Genomic DNA, 11,411 nt, shown 5'->3' with positions numbered 1-11,411 from the left:
GATAGGGAGTTGGAACTGAGGTGATTCTTTTTGCCAGAGCCCTTAAAAGTTTACAATTTGTGTTGACCAGAAAAAAAATACAGCAAGTGACTCAGAAAACCAAAAGGGAGTTTTCTGCCCCTTCCAGGCTGTGGGTGGAAATTAAACAAAGCATACTGCTGAGAATAGGAATCCATGGATTGGCATTTCTCATAGATTGGCTATTTGCATTTATTCTATCACTAACTTGAGAAAATATCATGATAATTGAAACTTCTGAGATACATTTGCACAACCCACATTGTAAGTACTTAGTACAGAATATAACAAGACCCTTCAGAGATAAAATTACAGCCAAAACTGAAAAACTCTCTAGAAACCAACAAAATATAGCAAGGTCTTAGCAGATAAAACCAACAACATTAAAAAACCCATAAAAGGGTTCCAAATAATATAATAAGAATAAAAGAAATTTAAAATAACTGTTCAGAGAGGATTTTACTCTCCTCACTTTTATTCAACATTGTCCTGGAGGTTCTAGACAAGAAAAGAAAGAATAAAAGTCATCCCTATTGAAGACAACATGATCATCTATACATTTATATAGAAAACCCAATGGATTCTACCAGTAAGGAGTGGGAATGGACAGGTCATTTTCGTAAGGTTGCAGGATACAAGATCGATATGTAAAAACCCATTGAATTGCTATATCCTAGCAATGAACAATTAGAAAATGAAATAAAAATATACTTTACAATAATGTCAATAATTAAGAAATTTTTAGGGAATTTGACAAAAGATGCTTAATGCTTGTGCACTGAAAAAGTTTTTGAGAAAAAATATATAAGATTTAAATAAATGGAGTTACACATTTTTATGTATCAGAAGATTCAGTACAGTTAAGATGTTGATTCTCCTCAATCATTTTATAGATTGAACACATTCCCAGTAAAAATCCCAACAAGCCTTTTGTAGAAATTGATAAGCTGATCCTAAAATCCATATTGCCCTACAACTACTAAACCAACTTTTAAAGAGAAGAACAAAGTTGAAATGCCAATGTTAGCTGATTTCAAGTCTACTATAAAGCTATATTAATTAAGACAGTGTAGCATTGCTGTCCACACAGACAAGTAATCAGTAGAACAGAACACTTGCACCATATAAAAAAGTAACTGTAAATGAATCATAGACCCAAAGCTTAATATTCTAAACCTTCTAGAAGAAAACAGCGGGAAATCTTGCACCTTGTGTTAGGCAAATATTTTATAGATATTATACCAAAAATATGATCCATACAAGAAAACAAATAGTATTGGATTTCCTAAACATTGAGAACCTTTTCTCCTTGAAAGATAATGCTAAGAAGCTGAAAAAATAAGCCATAGGCTATGAGAAAATATTTGCAAACAAACATCTTATATATATATATATATATATATATTTACGTATAAATATATATATGAAAATACTAAAAATTCTGAAAACTTAATTATGGGGAACAACCCAATTTTAAAAATGGGCAAAAGATTTGAAGTGACACTTCATTAAAGAAGATAAACACAAGACAAAGACAAATCAGCACATGAAAGGATGCTTCTTGTTACCAGCCTTATTTATATGTAACCCCAATGACAAGGAAATACCACGACACGTCTGTTAGAATGGCCAAAATGGAAAGATTGGCCATACCAAGTGTTAGTGAGGACACAGGGAGCTGGTACTCTCAAATGCTGATGATGGAGATGTAAAAGGGTGTCCCCACTTTGGAAAACGGTATGGCAGCTTCTTAAAAATGAAAGCAAACAGGCATGATCGGATTCACCTATTCTATTCTTAGATATTTACTCAAGAGAAAATAAAGGAGTTTTCCTTTCCTTGTGCACATTCAAATACTTGTATATACATGTTCATTCATAGCAGCTTTATTTGTTATAGCCCCAAACTGAAAACTACCCGAACGTCCATTAAATGGATGTGAATCTGTACAACCAATTACCAGTTAAAGCAACGAAGGACTGATATGTCAAGAAGGACAAATCTCAAAATAATTATGCTGAGTGAAAAAGAAGCCAAACACCAAGAGTGCATACCTCTATCAGTTTCCTATAACCACTTTCACAAATAACTGTAAACATAGTGACTTAAAATAATACAAATTTATAATCTTACAGTCCTGTAGGTTAGAAGCCCACGGAGTGGGTCTCACTGGGATAAAATCAAGGTGTCCGCAGGATTGCCATTTTCTGGAGGTGGTGGGAGGGAACCTGTTCTTGCCTTTTCCAGCTTCCAGAATCCGAAGCACGCCTTGGTTTGCAGCCCACATCAGGTCTTCTCTGACCTTTATAGGGACACTGTAAAGACCCTGGGGCCACCTGGATCATTCAGGGACCTCCCCATCTCAGGCCCTTAACTTCTCACATCTATGAAGCCCCTGTCACCATGCTAAGAGACCTGGTCACACGTTCTGGGGATTTCTTGAAGGGCCATTCTATCTACCACAAAACTATGATCCCATTTATATAAAATTCTAGAAAATACAGAGGGATCTCTAGCGATAGCAGACCTGTGGTTGTCTAGCATTGGGGAGCAGGTGGAAAGGAGCAGTGGGAGAGTGGAAAGGGGGGCACTGTGTCAGGGGGGCACTGTGCTCAATGTCTGGACAGCAGCAATGCCTTTACGGGCACCAGAACTTACCACACCGGTCTCACAACATGCAGTGTATTGTCCATGGGTGGCCTCTCAAAAATGTAAAATAAGTGCATTCTGATATAGTTCATCAGAAAATTAGTAGTCAATAAATCAATAAGCTTTCAGGGAAATACATAAGATATAGAAAAGAATAAAAAGTTCTAGGAACAAATAGGTTAATAAAAACTGAATAAAAGACTCAGTGGTGAGATCAAATATCAAGTTAGAAAAATCTAAAAAGACAATTAAGAATTCAACCTGAGACGTGAAGACATTTCCCTGTAGACAGAACACAGAGGGGAAAATACAGACAACATGACAGGGGTTAAAAGAGTTGAGTAGGAGAAGGCAAAAGCCCCATTTCTGGCCGAAATGGGAGACAAGAGGGAATGAGGCAACATTTGGAAGCATAAAGGATGCAGGTCTGAGATTCAGGCAGCATGATCCGCCCACAGGAAAATCGAGAAAGTAGATCCATAGCAAGACTTGTCATGAGAAACTACAGAAGCCCGAGATCAGCAATAAGAGCAGAGCGGTCGGAGAGGAGAGGCCGGGGAGGGAGCAACAGTGAGGCCCCTGTCCCTCCACGGGAACCACGGGAACCGCGGGAACCACGGGAACCGCGCGTGTAGGTGGTGGAGGAGGAGATTCAGCCAACCAGTCATAATTTTATATCCAGTTCAAAGGGAAACAGGGAAATGAGAAAACCAGTCACTGAGAGCTTGTGAGACTCTATCGCCCTCACTTAGATGATGGAACGACTGAGGACTTGCTTCAGAATAAAGGACAGGGAAGGGGGCAGGGGTGCGGGGGGCTGACGGAGAAGTGGGGGCAGAGAGCCCTGGAAGCTGTGCGTGGAGCCACGGTGAGGCCAACTGCCCAGAAAATGACAAAAGCCGTGCCCACGTTTGTGAATACCCAAACAGGACAGAATTGAAATGCTGTAAAGAGAGCGTCCAGTAAGAAAGCATTTTCCTTGAAATCAGACTCATTGCTTAGTAGGAAAACAAAAACATTAACTAATGTTAGATTTTGCTAATCATGAATGCATGAAAATGCCATTTGTTACTTCTAAAGATTACGAAGACGATTAAGTAGTTTTCAAAGAGTAGAAGGAAAAGGAACAGCATGATCATCCAAAAGAAATAAGAAAGAAGGCAAAGAAGCAAAAGCAGAGAAAATTAAATAAAAGCACCATTTCAAATAAGAACATTAGAAGAATCTCAACTGTATCAGCTGCGGCAAATGTAACGGGACTCAGGTCACCGACTGATAAGATCGCGTCTCAGATTGGACTTTTTTTAAAGTTTAGCTCTATGCTATTTTTAAGAGTCGATATAAAATGCAATGACCCAGAACATTTGATGGGGAAGGGAAACGAGTATGCGCGCCTGTCATAACTACATCATTACCACTGTGTAGATGGTACGAAAAGAAGACATTATATGAGGCTGACAGTTTTCAGCAAAGGACTTAATATCCATCCAATCTGACCCGCTTCGTACTGAAGCTCACAACTCAAAATATAAATATTAAAAGTAGGCAGAATTGCATGAAGAAACTGATAAAAATGACAGTCATATTAAATTTCTAGGATGTAGGTAAGAGGTAATTTTACAAAAAAATACTTAGATACAAACATTAGCATAAAAGAACATTAATTAGCTCAGTAACCAAGCCGAGAAGTTCAAATGATGACAGAGGCAGCCTGAAAGGATAAAAGTAAGAAATAATTAACCTAAGAACAGAAGATGATTCGATAGGGAACAAAAATAAAATTGAAAGGATCAATCTAATCAAAACCTGATTGTTTAAAATAAGCAGTAAAATGGGCAAGTTTATTTAGGAAAAGTGAGAAAGGGCCGCAAGATTATAAGAAAATGTTATAATTCTATGCTATTAATTAATTATACATTTATAAATAAATTTATATACTCTGTCTACAAAGATACTTATATATGCCTTATATATAGCTTTCAATATATATAAACTTCATATACAAAAATGCTTATATATTATATGTGGAACCTTATATATAAAGTATCATACAGCATACATATGTAGAATATCATTTTCATGTAACAATTTATATATATTTTAGGGATAAGTGGACATTAACAAAACTGACTCAAGCAAAATCAGACATCTGATTTTCTATAATTTTAAAATGTTTTACTCTTAAATATATTAAATTACTTTTAATGATTATTTAAATTATTATTTTTATAAGACCAGGATTTTTTGCAGGAATGATGCTCAGTCAAGTCATCGCATTGATTCCTGAGATGAATGTGAGGTATCTGGATGCCAGGGGGCTTAGTGGAGTCCCAAGAGATCCCACCTTAAATGATGGGGGCCTAGTAAGTCAAAGGTGGGGAGCTGAAGAACTGGACATGAGTCCAGAAAGAAAGGACGTGGAGCCTCCACGGGGTCACAGGTTGTTCTGTTGTGGGGCAAAGTGGTATCAGCGGTCAGTTTGAGAAATGAACCTGGAACGTAGTCCCCCCCAAATGGTTTCTATGTTCTGAGGACGCTGAAAGGGATCCGGCTGAAGAGACGATGCGGAGTTTCAGGACACAGGCGGGAAATGCCATGTCTTCCCCTTCTTGCAAGGTTCCTTTGGGTCTGCCTGCCTTGCTGACGGTCCACTGATTTCTGCACTTCCTGTGATGTTGCCTGGAATGTGTCCTGGGGGTGATTTAAGTCTCTGTCTCTCTCCTGCCTACACAACTCCCTGAGGTTCCACCCCCAGACCCCCACCGAGCTGGCCCAGCAGCCGGCCCACGGCGCATAGCTTGTTCCAGACACTCAAGAAGAGCTAACACTGGTTTACATTCCGCAGAAGCTCTCAATGCTACAACTACCCCAACAGCTGTAGACACTATTACTATCACTGTTGAGCAATGGGGGGGGGGGCTAGGTCCTGAAATAATCACCCAGGTCACTCAAGATTCAGAGCAAAGTTTGAAACCATCCAGTTTGGACCCCAGAGCCTGTGTGCTTGAAAGGAGACAATACCATTCATCACAGCATTGAAGAACCACCACGCTCACTGGTGGACTTCCTTATTATTATTTTTTTCATTTTATAGTACATCTCGAAACTTCCAGAAAAAGTTTGTTACGGACTGTTTGCAGTTCTGGTTGAAAGGGGAAAATGTGGGTCCCCAAAGAAAAAGTGAGCTAGCTTTGTGTCACTTTGATGTTACACTTGAATCGCACACTCGGCACTGGGGGCTTGAACTCTGTCACCCCTGTTTGGACCACCCACCAACCGATGACATGTATCCAATTGTAAGGAGCAAATCCTGTTTTAAGCATGATGAGAGGGTACATTCTCGTTACAATTGCATACTGGGAAAAGAAAAAGAAACAGCTGAAGCTGGAACAATTTGGAAGACTGTAAATAACACAGCTTGGCATTACAGCCAAGGTATCAAGTAAATATCTACAAGTCCATAGTGATACAAATAAATAATAAGTTAACACTTGAGGGAGAGGAGACATCAATCCCATGCAGAAGAATTCCAAATAATGTGTGTTGATACTGTGTGCAAAGGAGGCGGGAAATGCAATCCCCACTCCTTGGGTATGGACGATGACTTTTTTCTAAATAGTACAATAGTAAAGAAAAAAAAAATCTGTAGTTTTCCAGTGGAGAAGCCCGGCCTCAGCCAGGTGATCCAGATCACAGCAACAGTGACAAGGCAGGTAGGGGGGGTGTGTGCCTTGTGTCCCTGTGTTGAGAAAGACCACTGTGGTGTTTCTCCCAAATCCCATAAATCCTAATCCCGAGGAGAATGATGAGCCGGAACGTGTCTACCCGAAGGGCATCCCGCGCTTTACCTGACCAGCACGCCTCGAAACTGGGGAAGTCGCAGACATGGTCACAGCCAGGAGGAACCTCAGGAGACATGGTGGCTGAATGTAATGTGGCCTCCGAGGTGGGATCCTGGATCAGAAAAAGGACGTTAGATAGAAATCTGAAAAAAAAAAAAAAAAGTGGGGACTTTGGTTAATAACAGTGTATCAATATTGGTTCACAATAGTCACACTCAAGTGAGATGTGATGACAGGGAAACGTAGGTACAGATCCATGGAAACTCCACCAGCTTCCGTATTTTTCTTTAAATGTAAAGTCCGTGAAAGATGAACAATAAAGGACAATGGGCTGCTCCTGAAATCACGTCACATTAGAACTTATCTTAGAGCCGCTGCCACCAAGAGCAGTCCTTTTATTTCATTTTAATTTTTTTTTATTGTATAGAGTTGGTTGAGAAAGGTGCACTGCTAACTTTATTTGTTCGGTAGTTTTAACAATGGCCAAGTAAATTCTCAAATCTGGTTTTAAAACATTGCTCCCTGGTGGACATCTCCTATACCAGCTGCCATCTGAAAATGAATTTTCCCAGCTTAGTTTTAAGCACCTTGAAAATGGGAGTTTATAATGAAAGTGCTGACCGTACCTGCATCAGAGCAGGGCGAGCGCGTGGCTGTGATTTATAATGTCAGCCCGTAGTCCAAACGCTTTCTCCACGCACTGTGCTCTGCACAAATAGGAAAGGAAGGTACTGTGGTGAATTATTGTGCAATTAATCATTTGACCATGAGGGATTCATTTACTAATTAAAAACGCAAAAAGAGTAAATTGAAATAACCAGTGACTACTAAATCACGTCTTCTGGAGCGTCAGCTGCATTGTAATAAATCATAGTGAATCGGTCAGAGTCATTCGGATCCCACATTTGGAGACCTGTCTTTCAAGACTGCCTGAACCATTCTCTGGCGCACAGACTCTTTCCCTACACACGGATGGGTACACGCCCGCCTTCTGTATCTGTATCTACGCCTCCAGGCTACAACTTTGGATTCTAAAAACTAGAAATACTCAAAGAAAAGTAAAACCTGCCATGAGAAAAAGTATTTAATATAACATACCGGAAAGTATTTGCATTCTGTGTAAGTACCTGGTACCCTTACACTTCACATCTCTTTACTTGTACTTGGTACTTCCGCTCGATACCTTGATAAGTTTGGCATGTTCACTCATGTCCAGTCCTTACTTGTGTACCTTCCTATGTCCTTGAACTACCCACTCTGAACATGTATGTCTGTGACTAGGCAGCCCGGCAAAATAGAATCATCAAACTCTACAATTTTCAACATAATTTTGGAAGTTTGTGTGGGGAACTCAGCGAGGCGGCAGCGAGTCAGTGCTGCACAAGGTTGGTCTTGAAAAGCTCCCAGATGTTCTCAGTTAGTCTTCTTTCTCCCAAACACGGGAGGAGGACCGTGGAGGAAAGCTGCGCCAGCTTTCCTAGTTTTGTTCCCCTGTGGGATGCTCCCCAGGAACAATGGCAGATGGGAACTGTACAAGAGGAACGGGGGGCGCCATGTGGGGGGGTAGGGGTCAGGAGGGGAAGTAAGACAGTGTCATTTAAGTGTTTGGGGGAAAGGGACGGCCCACGACAAGAAGGCAGGGAGGAGTAGGGATGCCTCCGCGAGAGAAGAAGCAGGACTGACGGACATCCACCCAAAGCCCTCGCGGTGCTGTTCCTGCGGCCCCATCCTTCACACACTCCAGCAGGTTCTCCCCGCTGAGGGCGTGCACACAATGCCCCAGAGGCGTGTGGCCGCCCCTTACCTGCGCATTTAGAGGGGGAAACATCATCCGTGGCCTTGGCTCCCAGTGTGTGAGCAAGAAATAAGGCGAGAGGCCACCAACCATCCATTCAGGCAGCAGACGTGTATCGAGTACCTACTCTGTTCCAGGCACTGTTTTAGGAGCTACGGATACAGTGGTCCCGATGGACGGGGCCTCTGCCCTCTTCATTTTATTGTAGAAGGCAGAGACAGACCACGGACAGATGAGAGGGAGAACTGATGAATAGATGATGATGGATAATAGATACATGGGCGGACGGACAGATGGGTAGGTAGATACATGCAGGCATGGATGAGAGATGACCTGAGCTGACACGAAGAGAGCCAGGAAAGCTCTCTTGGGTGACAATATCATTGTTTCCCTTGCAAAGGGATTACTTGTGCAGACAATTTGGGGAGTAACCTTAAATACTCTAACAGTTAAGCTTTGACTTGGGTGCTAGATGGCTTTGGTTCAGGACTCACGTCTGCACGTACACGGCTGACCTTGGGCGGTGGGATCTGAGCTCCCCGACCATGAGCACCCCCTCCACAGGACGGAGCCCTAGGAGTACCCTCCCACCCCCGCCAGGAGCCCCTGGAGGACTGAAGCAATGGCTGTAAAACCAGTGCACAGGGTGACAGCCCGACAGACCCACCATCCCAACTGTCCCTGAAACACACATTCCTCCCTCTTTCTTCTTTCTGTCCTGCATCGTCCAGAAGTTTATTCCCATTATTATGCTCTCGTTGCCAGTCCCCCCTCCCAGCACTGAGCGCCCCTACAGTACACAGCACAATACAACGTGCCTCGTGTTAGGCGAATGGGTAAAGATTGGTGTACACAAGGAGAGCTGAGGACGCAATGCATTTACACTTAGAAAAAGTCTTTGATAAGGTTTTATACCAAACATTATTAAACGTCCATTCATCAGGGGACTGTGGACTGATTTTCGTGGACCCCTGGAGACCGTGGTTGGATTAATGTTCCCTAATAGCTTTATACATGGTCTGAAGAAGCAAATAAACAATTCTGGGTTGGTTTGTTTGTCTTAGTTTCTAAGTGACATTCTTCCCTACTGGGCAGCACTTCATGATTATAAAGCACAAAATTAGAGTCTGGAAACCTGCATTCTAGTTTGAGAATTTCTCTCCTGATGGGAGATGTGTTCAATCCCTTCAGCTTCCATCATCTGTTCGTAACCTGCAAGATGAGAATATGGCCTGGGTTTGGCAGCAAAACCTCCCCTCTGCAGATGAACTGCAGACTCAGTATCCCTGTGTGTCCTGGCCTCGCGTGGCCGTGGGACTCTTCTGCCTGAGGTTGCCGCTGAGTGCAGAGACAGTGGGAGCCATGGGAGCCATGGGAGCATGCCCCAGGGAGGCGTTGGGGTCCAGGCCCTCAGCCAGCTTCCGTGTACCTTGGACGCACACGTCCTCCACTCAGGCCATTTCTCCCCAGAGCGCTGGATCCTCAGACCCAGCTGTTTTTCCTCCTGGACCATCCCATCTGGGAACCCTGCAGGCATGCCCTCTGGTCACCCATGGTGACTGCGACTTCTCCACATGCAGCCCGTGTGCTTCCCTCTGGGATTTTGGCTGGCTATGCCCAAAAACAGGGATGGGGTCGGGATTTGCAGAGCATGAAGCCCAAGCAATGAAAGGGGGGCATGTCTTTCCGAGAAATGGCACAAAAGCATGAGTGACGTACGTAGAACAGAGCGCTGGGAAGGCACCTGGGAAGGCACCTAGCTCTCGTGGGCAGCCTGCACCAGCCTCCCGGAGAAGCTGCCTCCTGCCAACTCGAGACTTGTGCCGTGTTGACTGCTCACCTCCAGTCCCTGGCCCCATTTGCCACTATCACCAGTCCCTTCCCGCGTGTCTTCAACACACCAGAGAAGCTCTTTTCAGCCCTCGGTCTTGCTCAGGGCAGATCTCCTCCTGCAGCCTCCAGGAAAGTGCATGTCCTCTGCCGTGTAATCATCAGGTTACCTCTTGCTCCTGCCGTCGGGGAGCTCCTTGGAGTGGGGTCTCGGATCCCGTCCCCACGCAGTGCGTGTGACACAAGCTGTGTGCAGGGAGTGTGGTGTGAGCACCTCTGAGCCAGAAAGTATCAGACAAGTCAGCGAGAGGGCAGACCACGGCCTGCCTGCGGACAAACAGCCGAAGTCTCCCTTTGAGGCCAGAACCGAGAACTCAAATATCCTTACGTGGTGTGTGGAAAGCTTGTTGAACACACTGTCTTATAGACTATAAATAAACACACTCATGCGCAGGTGCTGTAGGACGACAAGAAATAGCAAAGGAAAACGGTGGTCTGAGGAGGCCACTGTCACATCTCACGTGTTATGTGGAGGCCACCAGGGTGTCTTGAACTGAAGAAGGAGGGAAGTTGGGGAAATATGTTTAGCTTGACATCTGAGGCAGTGGGTTTTAGTGCTTTTATTTAGTTTTGAAAGAATTTTTTAACGTAAAGACTGTGATGTGAGTTCTGACGGCTGGTACTGGAGGGAGAGGCGTCTGAGAGAGCGAAGAGCAGGAGATGCCGGATGGGGTGACAGGTGCAGAGGGGCTGCGTGGAGGCAGAAGGGGGCACGCGGCCAGTCCACACGCTCTGTCTGCCTCACCACGACCACACGGAGGCACCTGTGTCCCTCAGACGCCACATGGGGGCAGTGAGTAGGAAGGCGGTCTGCTCGCTTTTTCACCATTTCTGATGTTTGATGATGTTGAGAAATAACGTTGAGGAGAAAGATCTCCAGGCTCCCCCGTGTAGACACATCTGCTTCAGAGTAGTACGGACTTTCAGTGCGATTCAGGGAACCTGAGGGAAAAATGAACTGTGTCCATGTTTTGTAGCTTTCGCTGAAGTACCTACCGGAGAATTGGGTCAAAATGACGTCACTAGGAGGTAGATCTATGCATCTAGCCGAGGACTGTTACGTACAGTCTAGTCGAAGCACCTTCTCCTGCCTGTTTGTCCCCTGGTGCTTCTCACCGTCAAATGTGTAACATGACTCACGTTTCATGCTGCCTGTCTTCCTCCAACAGAACCTGAGAGTCTGGAGAACAGGAGTTTTCTCCTTTGTGCCCAGCTGT

The sequence above is a fragment of the Callorhinus ursinus genome, unplaced genomic scaffold, assembly GCF_003265705.2.
Source record: "Callorhinus ursinus isolate GAN/ISIS: 27379988/994484 unplaced genomic scaffold, GSC_fseal_2.0 scaffold11, whole genome shotgun sequence".
In the NCBI taxonomy this organism is placed as follows: Eukaryota; Metazoa; Chordata; class Mammalia; order Carnivora; family Otariidae; genus Callorhinus; species Callorhinus ursinus.
This window is presented reverse-complemented; position numbering follows the sequence as displayed.